This window comes from Notothenia rossii, assembly GCF_949606895.1.
Source record: "Notothenia rossii genome assembly, chromosome: 6".
Classification (NCBI taxonomy): domain Eukaryota; kingdom Metazoa; phylum Chordata; class Actinopteri; order Perciformes; family Nototheniidae; genus Notothenia; species Notothenia rossii.
The window spans coordinates 53,438,445-53,453,756 of NC_136909.1; the positions used below are offsets into that span (position 1 = coordinate 53,438,445).

General features: G+C 40.0%; 1 protein-coding gene across 1 annotated transcript in view; it reads right to left on the reverse strand.

Annotated features, from left to right (window-relative positions):
- LOC307044614 (voltage-dependent N-type calcium channel subunit alpha-1B-like) overlaps positions 1-15,312 on the reverse strand; it is a 576,385-nt gene that overhangs the window by 337,566 nt on the left and 223,507 nt on the right. The window lies entirely within an intron of this gene.

Sequence of the window (15,312 nt, forward strand, 5' to 3'; positions counted from 1 at the left end):
TTTGAGACAAAACACAAAGTGTTTGACCAAACATTCCCTCTCAAGTTAGAACTGAGGTCACAAAAAATAAATATCGTTCCAGCGCAGGCTAACCGAGGCTAACCAATGAGCACCTACATGTGTGTATGATAATGGCCCTGACACCATTTAAGCCCGAATTTAAACTACTGGCAGGACAAGCTCCAGCTCAATTCTCGCACTGAATAAAAAAAGTGAGTGAGGGACTGCAATATAAGAGGGAAAGAAAGAGAAACCTTAAAACTTTTCAATTGTTATGATGTGTAAAGACTGATATTGTTCTATAATCGTCTGAAACTGTTAAGTCATTATGTGAAACGGTTAACAAAGAAAAAGGGAAACTCAAGCTGCTGCTACACTTTATTTTATTTATCTCAAATTAAGCACTTTTGAGATGCACACATTTTCAAAAGCTATTTTATTTATTTTCTCTATTTCATTTTTAAATGCAGCCCGAGAGGAACATTACATATATCCACAGTATTTTACTGTATATCTGTGTAGTTCAATGTTAATTGACAAAATATATATAAATATTGTTGTTTATGAATTGTACTTTCTTTATTTGGCAGTCAGTTGTTGATTACATGCAGACGTTGATAAAGCTACAGGCTACTTCAATATATCACACTAATTCATAAAGCAAGTTAGACATTTTGAAGCGCCGGACCTTTGCATGGGGAGATTTTCTCTAACTGGACCTCGTTGAATTTTAGTTGAATACCCCTGCTCTAGCCAATCAAACCGCGTGCTTGTGTGTCCGGGGCGGGAGATTCATGTGATTGGTTGTTGGTCGAGTTTCAGACAAGCCCACCGGCAAGCTTCAACGCACGCCGCCGTGTGGACGCTGCGTAAGAGCTTTCTCAGGACTCAAAACACAGCTTGAGATGCAACTGGGAATTCAAAGATTTCAAAGATTCAAGGCTTTATTGTCATATACCCAGCAGCTACAGTGTAGATATTGCAATGAAAAACGTAAGTCCCAAGCTCCTCCAACAATGCAACATGAATATATATAAGACATAAAACAATAAAACAAGTGTAAAAATAAGAATAGTTCAAGAGGAATAATATAGTAAAATAAAGTTAAAAAAATTAATAATCGTGACAAAGAATGTGCTGACCAAATAAATGCAGGAGTATTTATACATGTAAATAGAATAAGATAAAACTGAATTTAATATTACATATTGTACAGGGAAATAAAATAAATTATGGTTTATTGTAGTAGCAGAATGCTTTGTTTGTTTTTGGTTATGGCTGCACCCAACAGAGCTCAGCTGTTACAGTAAGTCTTGTGGCCTGTTGGATGGTAGTCCCATTGTAATCCCAAAGTTATGTTCTGGAAAGTCAAGATGAGAATCTTATTTCTAGGAGAAATTATATTTCATTGTAAATATCAATGTTTTTGTTACAGATGGGTTCGGGCACAAGTATGGCAATACGAGCCCAGCTGGTTGGATTGGGTAAGTGAGAGGTGCATTGCAGAACATGACACTGATAACTATGGGCTCAGAACAGTCTCATAATACACACATGCACACAGAAGGATCCACACTTGTATTTCATGATCCTCAAAAGGAGTCACACTTGTATTTCCGGATCCACACTTGTGTTTTTCAATGCACACACAAATGTGTTCCGTTTATTATTCATGTAAATAAAATCAGAATACAGAAATAAGTTTTACATATGTATTTTTGATCCACACATATTTGTTTTCTACTTAAAACTGCTGCACCTGCAAACACAAGGTCCATGGAGCCTGTCTGCAGGCGCTAATCTCAGGACCGTAGTATAGTCGTCTTTATTTTTACGTCATTATTATTCAAAGATAAATAAGGAAGTGTGTGTTATATGAGATGGCATAGAGGTTTCAGCTCCGATTATTAAATCAAAGAGGCTTAATGTTTTCGATTATATTATTTCACGGTGTCAAGGTCCAATGTTGACAAAATTAATCAATAGCGGGTGTAACTAAAATACAAGATGTCTTTATTTATATATATATATTATTAATAATAACAATAATAATATAAAATATTGTATTTGCGTGCATTTCCTGTTCGGAAGGTGACGCTGTACTGAGAGTGGCGATTTTATTTTGTAATTGTATAATACTTATAATGGTGCGTTTACAACGGACGCAATGCGAATAATCGCTCAAGTTTCACGCCGGCTGTCTGTGTTTAGTTGCCTCATTCATCTGTGTCAGATTCTCGAGCCGTATCTGGCCGTGCAACACTTATAGTCACATACTGTATGCCAAAGTGTTATTTTAAACAACACATTAAGTTGACGAAACACTTGAGTCAAATATAATTAAAGTCGGATCCACTCGTGTCTTAGATGGGGCATGTGATATCATAAACCTGTTAATGTACGCATTCAAACACTCAGTCGTTTTTTTGTACCAGCTGTTCTGTATTCACCTTGCAGGTGCAGCTATGTTGCTTTATCCTGGATTACGTGTTTAAGTGATAGATGTTTAACGTTTAACTTCTTCATATTTGTCTATTACAGTTTACTTTTCATTCATGAAGTATAACGCTGCTCTGTCAGTCTGTTTATCCCTGTTTGTGATTGGTCCAATGTTGCTCACCCGGCCGGAAAGAGAAACCCTGGGTTGATTTACCGAGTTGATAACCAGCGTCGTAGGCATACTTGCCAACCCTTCCGACAAAGGGCTGCTCTCCATCCAGCGCTCCAAGCTGAAAACATTTGGCAACAGAGCCTTCAGTGTCGCAGCCCCCACCCTCTGGAATTCTCTCCCCTCTGCAATCAGGAATGCAGACTTTCTGGACACCTTCAAAAAACACCTCAAAACACCATCTGTTCACTCAGGCCTTTGGCCTCTGCTAATATGCAGTGCCCAGCAACCTTTTCCTGTTTTGTCTTCTTCAGCCTATGTATCTGTATGATTATTATTACTTTCTTTTGTTTTGTTTTGTTACTTCCCATTGTAAAGCTTCCTTGGGTTTCGTGAAAGGCGCTATAGAAATTGAAATTATTATTAAGTGCGCCGGACTCTGATGAAAATATTTGTTGTGTCCCAACGGCGGTACTATAATTTTCGTATCAGTCCGTGCCGTCACTGGGCCCAGAAATACTTTTTCCCATTGATTAACATTGGGAAAGAGACGTCTGTAAATCAGCGGATGATTTTTTTTTAAACTAAATGAACTACCCAGTATGAACTATTTTATAGCCCTTATTATAATCATTAGGTCCTTAAAGTTGTAAAATACGCTAAATGCCGAATCTAGATTTATGTTCTGTCTCCATCCATTCTACTGAGCCGAGAGTGGGAGCTCCGGGGGTGGGGCTTAAGGGGTGCATGCTCTGTGAGCGCACATACGGGTTCTTCTGCTCTTACAGCCAGGCATGATGGGTAATCTGCGACATTTCGCTCTCACAAAAGTTGGGCCCTTTTGTCCTCATGCGCCAATGAGCAGCTCTCATAGGAAAGAACGAGACCTCGCCTCCGACGCTGTATCCAGTTCCTATTATACATCCATGGTCTCCATCTGCTGTCATACAACTTCCAGGTTATAATAGCTACAGGAGGGACCGAATGCACACTAAAGGGGCGGTGTTCTAATTTTCGTGAGAGACACCAATCGCTTCAATGAGATTGTATGGCAAGACCCAATCGATTTAGAATGTTTAGGCCTAAACATGATCCTGTCGCCTCAGATGTCCTTTGCTTTAATAGTAATTTATCGACCACCTTCTTCAAATGTTAGCTTCTATGATCGATTCAAGAAGGTTTTATGAAAATGTGATTTTAAGAAAGAGGTCATTGTTATGGGTGACCTACATTTGAACTGGGAAGACAAGTCGTCAAGGAAGAAGCTTAAGCAAATTACTGATTTGACTCAAATCGTTCAAGGCCCAACGCGAATAACAAACGGCACCAGTACCCAGATTGACCTAATTTTAACAAATAGACCAGAAAGGATTACAAAATCATACAATATGGTAACAGGGCTGTCAGACCACAATATGGTGCTGGTATCTAGAAAACTAACTGGCAAACGGTTCACTGCGCATGCAAGTAATAAAGAATCCTTTGGCATCCCAAGAAACAAGCAAGAAGACTTCAGATCAGCTATACAAATCTTAGATTGGGAAGATCTAGTACTTAGAAGTAACTAGTCAAAACTTTACGGGAAAACTACAGGCCACAATCAATGAATTTTCAATCATGATAAAACATAAAAACAAGAAACAAACGGACATGTCAGAAATGTAATGAAGGAGCGGAACAGTGCCATAAAAACTGCCATAAAATCAAAGATGTTCCATTGATAGACATATATTTGCAAGGCTAAGAAACAAGGCAACAAGGGAACTGAGAAAAGCGGACTTCTTTATCACAATTATTGAAAATGCTCAGGGCAACTCAAAAGCTATATGGAGCCAAATAAAAATATTAACTGGTCAAAACGATACTACAGCCAAGCCAATTGAATTGAGGGTAGAGGGCGGAACTCTGCAGTGCCCAGCTGATGTGGCACCTACACTCAATAATTATTTTGTTGAGTCTGTGGCTACCATAGCCCATAGCTTCATAGCTCAGGAAGAAAATGCACTCCCTACTATCAACACTAGCGAGCCAGCAGCTGTTCCAAAGTCAGTGTCTGAGACAAAGGTTGCGGAAGTAATAGCCAATCTCAATAAATTTTTCTATATAATTCACCAACCTCTTTAAATCGTATCTTTCATCCCGCTCCCAATGTGTTAAAATCGAGAACCATAAGTCTAGTGAGCTATGTCTGTCAACTGGAGTACCGCTGGGCTCTGTATTTGGCCCAATCCTGTTTAGCATGTACATCAATGATCTGCCTTCTGTGTGTGGACAATGTGATGGTCAATATGTGTGTATACCTCCACCATTAAACTGTCATATTCTGCACATTTCTTATACTATCTACGCACATCTTATATAAGAGTATAATACATATGTATAATATCAGTTAAAATAAGTGCTTCAACATAGTTAACATTGCTGGAGGTATACACAAAGTTTTTCATTCATTGCATAACTACACCGTTTGTGTATATATGTCAATAAACCTTAGAAAATCTTGAAATCTTGAAAGGGAAAATAGTAATTACATACAGTCTTTAATTAACTATTAGTAGAGAATAACAAGTAATGAATATACTTTATAGGGATCTTATTAATATCTAATAATAAAAATAATGAAATTCAATAACATGCTTTAACCACTAGGTGTCCCTTTATATCAGGAGTGCACGTTTATGGTGTAAATACAGCCTATCTACCAATTGGATCAAATATAAAAGTCACCCGAATTAGTGTTGATACTGTAAGGAGATGTATTGTGTGAAAATAAATGTAAGATGTTGTTTAATTGCTGATATATTTATGATCCACGTTTTCAGTGTTGGCGGCAGTTCCTCATGTTTCTCTAGAAGTCTTCTCATCAAGGCTCTATAAATAGAGAATTACAGCAGATATGTAACATTTAATGCAGCCAAACCGTGTATTATAATGCCGTTATGTGATGACCTCGAAAGAGAAAAGCAAGCACACTCGGAATAAAGTGTTTTCGGTCTGTTTCCGGTATTTGTTTATGACGATGTGATGTGACATGTGAGACTGGAATTGCACAGGGGAAAATAACGCATATGGCACCATTTTAGATGCGGATTTTGTTAAACTAATACGTTTGCGCTGTGGACCAACACTATACATTGACGGGGAAGGTGGTAGCAATAACACCATTAACCAGTTACACAACATAACAGAAATAATATCGATAACAGCGTCCCTAGCAACCACCTTGGTAACAATGAAAACGTTGTATAGACACAATTTCCTGAAGTAATCTTCATAATAACTAGCAAACTAAAGATCATGTACATCCACTGCAAACATAATCTGAAATAACAACTCATATTTTTCGCATCAAATGACATCAAAACGCATTTTAATGGCCAAACTAACTTTAAAATACAGATGTAGCGATTCATTTCAGACAGTTTGAAACGTGAGGGCCGTGATTGGTACGTGATCTGCCCTCGCTCAAGGGAAAACCTCCAGCTTGACTTGAGACCGCCCCCGTGATAGATAAATGTAATTATAATGAAACCAGCTGCAATGGATCATTGATCCACCAGGGGGTGCAGTGGGGTTCCACACTGGAGCTCATGTGAAATAAAGTCAGATACAGTACGCTGGATGTACAGCGGAACTTTGTTAAGATCCATATGTCACGGATATCATACTCTGTGCTAAATAAGAGACATGTAATCATTTACAAAACATCTCTATGTTGTTATTTAACAAAATAATGTTGTTTAGTCGAAAAAAACGAACAGGAGGAAATGCAGCCCGGCTCTCGATTTTTAATCCTAATTTAATCATCATCTTCACCACGATCATTTATGTTTATGTTCGCCGAATTGACATGAAATCACTGACACATATGAATATACTGTATTCAACTTCATTAAAACGTTATTAACGTGCCTAAACTCAGTAGTTCACTAAAAATATTTATATTTTAATGGAGCCTCGTCGGCAGATCAGGATCCCAAAGCGTGGCGGAGGGATCCTGATCTGCATGATGGGTGCTATTTTCCCCATAAGGAACAAGTCGCTGCAAATTATCCCGCTTATTACACGGCCACATTCTCACAAAGTAACGACATGACTCCCAGTATTAATTGAAATGCTTTTATGGATTTAGAAAATGTTTTTATTGATTAAAAAAATGGTTGTATGTATTGATTTAAATTGACATGCATCCGCTAAGAAAAATAGTCCGTTGTTACCGTTTTTTAAACAGTCTGAATGAAACGGCAGCTCTCAGCTGTGTATTTACACAACTAATGGCCCATCAACCACAGCTCTCTCCCCCCCTCCCCCCCTGATCTTTCTTCTCCAGCAGCTAAATTAGCTGTAGGTTACTCTGAGTGACAAGCTTACAGTTAGACACAACACTGTCATTGCAAGTGACCCTCAGTTAGTTGACTTTTATGTTCAAATGCAAAATTTGTTACTGATAAAAAAGGGCTTCTACTGTACCTAATTACCTTAACACTAGAACCGCCAGAGGTTTTTGTATAGGCCTACCAAAACCCGTCAAATCCCGCTATTAGAATGCAATTTTTAACAACATAGGGTGCTACATAACACACTTTCAGGTTAAAGTCACGGACTGGGAGACTTTAATATTTTATTGAAAAAAAGTTACATTGCACACACACAACACACACCACACAAATTGACCCGATTGGCGGTTCCAGTGTTAAATAAACTCACTAATTAATGAAACCAGTTCAATACGCATTATTCTTATTCTTATCATTCTTTAGCACAGAAATAGTCTTAAAATCAGATCTGTCTTTTAAATAAAATCTGGCAGTTAGCTCTGATCACCTATGATCAATGCGCCACACCTAATCTGGCCATTCAGCCACAGAGCTCCCTCTATACAAATCAAACTGTAGACAGTGTGAAAGCACCTATTGTTTTAAATAATGGTCGGAATGTGACCTGTGAGCCTTTTGAATTACCGTCGGACAGCACATTCTAAACTAAAATATTCAATCAATAAAGTAACATCTTATCTTATCTTAATATAACATCTTCATATTAATAATAATAATAAATCATACAGTATGTGTCCGAAAGGGAGCAGGAGGAAGCAAACACAAAAATATTCAAAACATATACCGCATATTAAAGCAAACGATTGTAAAGGGCTAAAGTATGAGCATAACAAATAAATAAGTGTAATGTAAACATTTACATTATAATAATGATTAATTAATATATAAAGACTATATATTATTGAATTACAAGATTAGATATACTTTAGTTGATCTAAAATATTGATGTGTTCAAATGCTCTTCAAAACACAACTGAAAGTCCATGAAACTTGTCTTTCTGTATTTGTGAATGAAGTGCCATCTCCTGGTTAAAACCTGAAATTGAAAATCTGGCAACGCCCTCTTGGAAAATAGTGGGAGGGCTTAACATTCCTCAATACTGGTCTTAGGCAGGTCGTAGGCAGGAAGCTGTAAGCCGGAGTCTGAAATTCGGTGCTACATCTGTAGTCTGTGGTAGCGGTACTCTGAATCTAATTTCCAGTCTTAAACTACCGCTTATAATAGGGGACAATGCGTCAGTATCTTCCGCTGCAGTGAGATTAAATACGAATAATGAGTATCCTTGTTCGAAATCCTCTCGGTCAATACTCAGAGGTAAGTCTTTCATGTGTCTCCCTGTAGCCGTAAAGATGTTGTAAAACTCTCTGACTGAAGACCCCCGGTTAAATTGAGGTTGGAATGCTTTGGCCGGTACTTGTCTACCGTCCTGACACAAAGCCAGATATTCCATATCATTATGAAGGAAATTAAAAGGTGAAAGCGTTCTCCTTCTGGTGAAGGCTTCGTGATTTACCATACCCAATACTATGTATTTAGGCATGTTACCCAGAAAGAGATTTTCTTGGTTGCATATTCTGGAATTCACCGGGATGCTGTATGTTTTGATATTCACGCGAGATAAAGGGTAGAGGGCGTTGCCCCTCATCAGAGCCGCAGCATGACCTAAACGCACGGCAGGGGAAATGGTGGCTTTCTTGATAAAAAGTGAGGGCCCCAGTATTTTTAGACGGTATGAAGAGTAATTTGCACACATGAGAGTAAACGCATCGTTAGATCTGGTGAGCTTTATTCTCAAATCTAAAGAGTTCAGGACAAGCCTCTCGCTGAAAAATATATCGGTGTGCAGGGCCCCCATTAGATGGAGTTCTCGAGATTCAGCTGTGAATACCGCTCTCTTTACTAGACCCTTGTTAGGGCCATTGGCGATCACTGTCGAGTTCATAGCTCCCGCGGTGTCTTTATAAAATAAACCGGCAGTGAACTGAGTTTTTAAAGTAGAATCAGAGTAATTCAATAGCGTTTCAATCATCGCTCTGTAAGGATGAGTCGAGCTGGACTGAGAAATAAGCCTGTCCCCTAGAATAACGTCGCATTGACCAAAAATTGTATTCAGAGGATAATTAACGAGGGCCACGGGGGCATCAGCTGCCAGATTAGTCCCATCGGCGTTGGTTATTTTGATCCTGAGATGCATCGAGGTGTCATTCATATCAAGGTATTTATCCCCGTCCCCGGGAATGAAAAATTAAATGGGTCCGTCCTCTGTAATGGCAGACAACGGAAGGACCTCTCTGTAGTTTTTTCATCAATAGAAAGCTGCGTCATGAGGGCCGAAAATAAATGCAGCTCTAACATGCTGCATTCAGCAGATTTGTGATGTAAAAGAACCATATTTAACACTCTAAAGTATATCTCTCCCCAATACGTTCCTTCTTCGAGGGTGTTTTTTCCCTAACGATTTTCTCTTGGCTGAGTGCTTCCCCTTTTTAACGCCTGCCGGAACCCCTTTTCCTGGAGGTCTCTTCCTGGCCCTTCTTGCTAAAACCATCAGACCTCCTGCTCCTTCTTGAGACCCGTGATCTGATTGGCGGCCAAATTTATGGACCACCTTACTGATAACATCTGATGCAATATTTTTAGCCGCCAATTTCAGATGAGGTTTAGCTAAGGCAAACCCCTTTCTCACCAGAGGTGCTACAAAACGAAATAATCTTGAGAATATAGAACGAATAACTCGGCCGTACATAACTGGTGCTCCATAAAAACCAGGCAATGATCCCCCAGCTTGATTTTCATAGTAACTCACAAAACGTTGTGGATCGTAACGAATCATCGTTTTGCAAAAGATTGCCCGGCTTTTGAAGCTCGGAAATGAAGTTTCACTACACTCTTACCGTAGGTAAACTTTATCGGTTCGTTCTGATCGTTTTTTATCTCTATCTGTATATTCTCGATATGCGTTTTTGTTACCGGCAAGTAATACGCAGGACTAAAATACTGGGTGATGGCGTCGCCGAATGTTCCCTTTATATCTACGGTTCTCAGGAGAGGAGCAACAACGTCACCTGCCCGCTGGTAACTGACCACGTTACTATAGCAGTAGAGATGAGTTATGCCTGCATTTATATCTGCGGGGTAGGCTGCTGATTTTTCATCAAATTTGAGCCACTGGTCTGGTTTTATTCCAAGCATATAAGCAACGGACTTTGGAAAGCGAAAACGATATTGTCCACCTCCCTGAAATTCAATTTTCCTGTGAATTGGACTATAGTACACATTTACATCAGAGTCAATTTTTCTGAAGCAGGACTCCAGTTCCGCCTTGAGCTGACTTATGCTACTATAGTAACCTCCTCGAAATATTTGAAGCTTTACCTTTCTCACTATCTCGGGGGGCTTTTGAATTCTTTATCCATTCAAAATAGGCTACTTCTAAAGGTATGTTATACCATGTGTGGGGGTATGACATTTCTGTCATGGCGACCTGCCACAAACCATCCAAGTGTAAAGGTTGTGCAAGGTTTACCTGATAACTAGAGCTTGTATTGTTTTGAAATACATCAATGCTGGCATTGGACGGCAGCGTAATATAGAACCCTTCATTTATCTCCATGGCTGTAATGAAGGACTGAGCGTTGAGTCTGTTTGTTTTTATACATCTTTGATTTTGCCAGCATCAACCCAGCTGTTGAATTTTCTCGGGCCAGTTCTTCCAGCATACAAACATTTGTTTTTTCCCTCTCACCACATGCCTTTTCAGAATTTTCTCCACTTGAAAAGCCTTGTCACTAGATACCTTCACTCTTTGTAACACTTTCTCATAAAAAGTCCCCTTTATCTCTTCTCCATCATAATCTTTGAGTTTGTAAACAGGTGGTTGACGAGGTATGCCTTCAGACACCGTAAATAATTTGTCCGTATAACTCTGCTCATATTTTTTATCAAAGACCCCTCTCAATTTGGATATTCTTACAAGCTCCCCCTTCTTAAAGTTCCTTTTCGTAGCATCTTTTTTACGATGGCTAGAGGGGGTATACAGGTTACGAAACACTTGAGCCGCATTTTCCTTGGTCACCTGCAGTGGTGTCATTGTAATACTTCGATGATAACTATTATTGTAACTTTCAATTTGTTCAGGTAAGACGTCTATATACTGTATCTATGAGTGTTTTTATCTGTAAAATACCTCCACATTTTAGACTGGCTGTCGCATAATGTGCAATACCTCATTACTTCAATAAGGCTTGAAAAACTTTGTTAAAGAATTCTTTCCCTGCGTCTGTTTGTATCTTTTTTAGGAATCTGACTGTGTGTTGAAATTGTATCAAAGGCTTTGACAACCTCTATACCAGTCTTCTTCTTTAATGCCTGAGCATAGGCTTTTTTTGAGAATACATCTACGACTGTTAACAAATAAGTAAAACCATCATTATGTTTGGACAGCGACTGCATATCGCAAAGATCAGCTTGAAATTGCTGCAGCGGTCTGAGTACGAAAACTCTGTTTCTTACAAAATGCACCCTAGACGTCTTATGCAAAGTATAAGCATCCTGTTCAGATAAATATTCTCTGACTTTCTCTACATTTACTTGTTTACCCGTTTCAATCTGTACAGCTCTATGGAGTTTGTCAACGCCCCCTAAACTCCCTGGATTAGAAGGAGTGTAATACACCCTTTGCATGACACGTTTCTCAGACATGTTCCCTGTTACCGCCCCAGTGAGGTAATGCGTACAACAGTTTTTCTTACAACACATTTTATTGATTTGTCACATATATCAAAAACATTTTCTCCAAGCAGAAAATAAAAACAAATTAAATCAAAAAACATGATTGATAGGAAGGACACACTAGATCAAGTAGAATAAAAATAAAACAGATAAAATAAAAAAATAAAAACATACTTTTACGAAAAAGTATCAAACTCTTCCTATTGCTGCCAAGAGTCCCAAGCTGCTCTTATGTTCTTTGTCTGGGTTTCGTCGAGCCGTTCGTAAAGCTTGTCGATTTTAGACTCAAAGAGTCTTGTGTCTCTGAGATTGTGCAAAATCGCCTCGGCAGCTCCAAAGATCCTCTTCCCCGACAGATGAAGGTGGCTCCGGTGTAGAGCGTCCCGAATGGCTGGAATGAAACGAACGGTCCACAGTCTCTTTACCACTTCATCATAGTTTCGTTCCAGATAGTATTCTTCGGTCGGATACAAACACTTGTGTTGGATTTGACTGGGATGGTCGACTTGACATCCGTGACATTTTTCCTTTCTGTACAGACCCTATCCAACAGATGTGTAATAGAAGCTTCGAATGAAGAACCAAGCACAGTCTATTTTAAACTGAACCTTTACTTTATATTCCTTAAACAGTTTCCAAAAAGAACGGTGGAAGACAGAGAAAATGCACTCGACATGCTCGTATTCAATTTTGATAACAACAGGAAGCAGTAGAGGAAGAGACATACTTGCACTTCAAAATAAAAGCATTTCTTGTAAAACGTACCTTTTAACTTATATCAAGAAATCAAATAATCAAATGCTTTACTGCCTTAAATAACAAGTTAAAACATTCTCACGCACGATGAACAGTCTTTCATCACTTTTCAGTCCATTAACTTATCTCTAATTGATATATTAACTGAACAGTTCTCCTCAACATACTGCCCGTAGAAGTCCGGACAACGCAGGAACGAATGAGTCCATCTCTCCCTGGAAACAGGTCTGTTATCCTACCCATTTTCCAATTCTGCCTGGGAGTGTTGTCCTCTCCGATGAGGATGACATCTCCCACCTTCAGCAAAATGGGTGTAGGTGTTTCAAACCTGTGAGCTGATTTCAACTCCATTAAGTAGTCCTTTTTCCAGCTGTTCCAAAAGTTGGTTAAGAGTCTCTGCCGGTACCGCCATCTCTGGCTCATGTCCTCTCTGCTCGCATTGTTTGCCTGAGATGGTGGAAGCAAAGTTTTTGGTGGTAGAGAGGTTAGTCTTTTCCCCACTAGGAAGTGAGAGGGGGTAAGTGGCTGAGGCTCTGATGCATCATTGTGCACATAGGATAGAGGCCTGGAGTTTAACACAGCCTCAACCTCTGCAAGCATGGTTGTTAGCTCTTCAAGGTTCAGTGAAGCCTTCCCCATGACCCTCTTTAAACATGTTTTAACAGATCTCACTAATCTCTCCCAGAAGCCGCCCCACCAAGCAGCTCGCTCGGCAATATACTTCCAGGTGATCCCCTTGTCAGTGAAAAACTCTGTGAGCCCTGAGCCCTTGAATGACTTCCATAGTTCCTTTAGATCTTGGTCTGCTCGTTTGAATGTTTTAGCATTGTCTGAGTAAATAACTTTACACAGTCCTCGTCTTGCTATAAATCTCTTTAAGGCTAAGAGGAAACTTTCTGTCTTCTGGTCTGAAACTAACTCTAAATGCACTGCCCTGGTGACAGCGCAAGTGAAAAGTGCAATATATGCCTTCTTAGCCTGACCGCTAGACTTGACATACAATGGCCCTGCAAAATCTACCACAGTTACTTCAAAGGGTGGAGACTTAGTCACTCGGTCTCTGGGTAGTGGAGCTGTAACCTGCTGTGCTGTTTTAGCTTTCAGTCTCCGACAAATGAAACAATTTGATGACTAGCTTGACTAGCTGTCTCCCCCTTAAAATCCAGTATCTCTCTCTCACCTCAACCAGAGTATCTCTGACCCCTGAATGCATCACTCTCTCATGACAGCGCTGAACTAGTAGCTCAGTGTATCTGTGATCTTTAGGTAGCACCCATGGGTGTTTCTCCCTAAAACTGAAATCAGAGTGATGTAGCCTACCTCCTACACTCATAAGGGCATTTTCATCTACGAATGGCTTCAAGTCTTTGATTTTCGAATCTCTCTTTATGTTTTGTCCAGATTTCAGCTGACAAATTTCCTGGTTGAAATGTTGCTCTTGGGTTACCTTTGCCCAGTACACTTCTGCTGCTGTGAGCTCTTCTGAAGTTAGCTCTCCCTGAATCCTTTGATTAGAACGGGCATTAGCTATGAACCTTTTCACCCATGCAGTTATCCTCAATATAGTTTTTAACCTGCTGTATTGCACTAGGTCTAGTAGTGGTTCAGCTTCTTCAGTGATAGTAAACTGTACTACAGCCTGAAACTTAGACCTAAGCTCAGCGTTCACCTCATCTGCATCACAGCTCTCATCAATGACTCCTGCTCCATCTGTGGATAACAGTGAAGTGGGTCCACTCCACCACAGCTTGCTTTGGATGAGGTTCTCAACGCTCTGGCCTCTGGTGGGTAAATCAGCAGGATTGATTTTGCCACTACAGTGAGCCCACGACTCTGGATTTGTGAGTCCTTGTATTTCAGTCACTCTGTTTGACACAAACGGCTTCCACCTTTGTGCTGAGCTGCGAATCCAATGGAAAACGATCATCGAATCTGTCCACATATAAAGCTGAATCTTTTCCATGTTGAGTGGCTTGAGAAGATTATTCCCTAACCTTGCCCCGATTAGTGCACCCATAAGCTCCAAGCGGGGTACAGACATTTTCTTCAATGGAGCTACCTTTGACTTTGAGGCCACAAAACTTGTTACAACCTCTCCATCTTTGTTTTGTCCTTGTAGATAGGCAACAGCACTGTATGCCTTTTCGCTGGCATCGCAGAAGACATGCAGTTTGATTGTCTGTGAGTCTGGTTGGTTCTCAATTTGGTACCACCTCGGAATGGCGTGGAGCTTTAGCAGATCTGCACACCACTGATCCCATTTTTCAGCCAAGTCTGAAGGCAGCTGCTCATCCCAACCTGATTCCCCTCTCCCGCAGTTCTTGAAACAGGCACTTTGCTCTTATAGTTAAGGGAGTCAGGAAACCGATAGGGTCAAGTACTCGAGCTGATGTCTGTAATACACATATTTTTGTATTTTCTTTGCCTTTTAAAATGTCCAGCAGTCCCTTTAAGTCAAATACAAAATGATCCATCTCTGCTTTCCATACTAACCCTAACACCTTTAGTACATTTCCACAAGTTGCTGTTTTTGTTGTGTGCTCCACTCCACTTTCTGTCCACTTGGCTCTCAGATCTGGTGAATTTGTCACCCATTTGTCACAGGTTCATGCCGGCGTGAGACAGAATCTCCTTTGCTGTTGTGGTAACTGAAAAGGCTTCATCCACATCACATGAGCTGGAAATTAAATCATCAACATAGAGAGACTCTCTCAGTGCTTCCACTGCTACATGCTGCTCTGTTTCATACTGCTTGATATGGTTTCTTATTGTTGCAGCTAACAGGAAAGGGCTAGGTGACACTCCAAATGTCACTCTATTCATTCTCATGATACGCCGCTCATCTTTACCGTCTTTGGTTGGAGGCCCATGTAGCCACA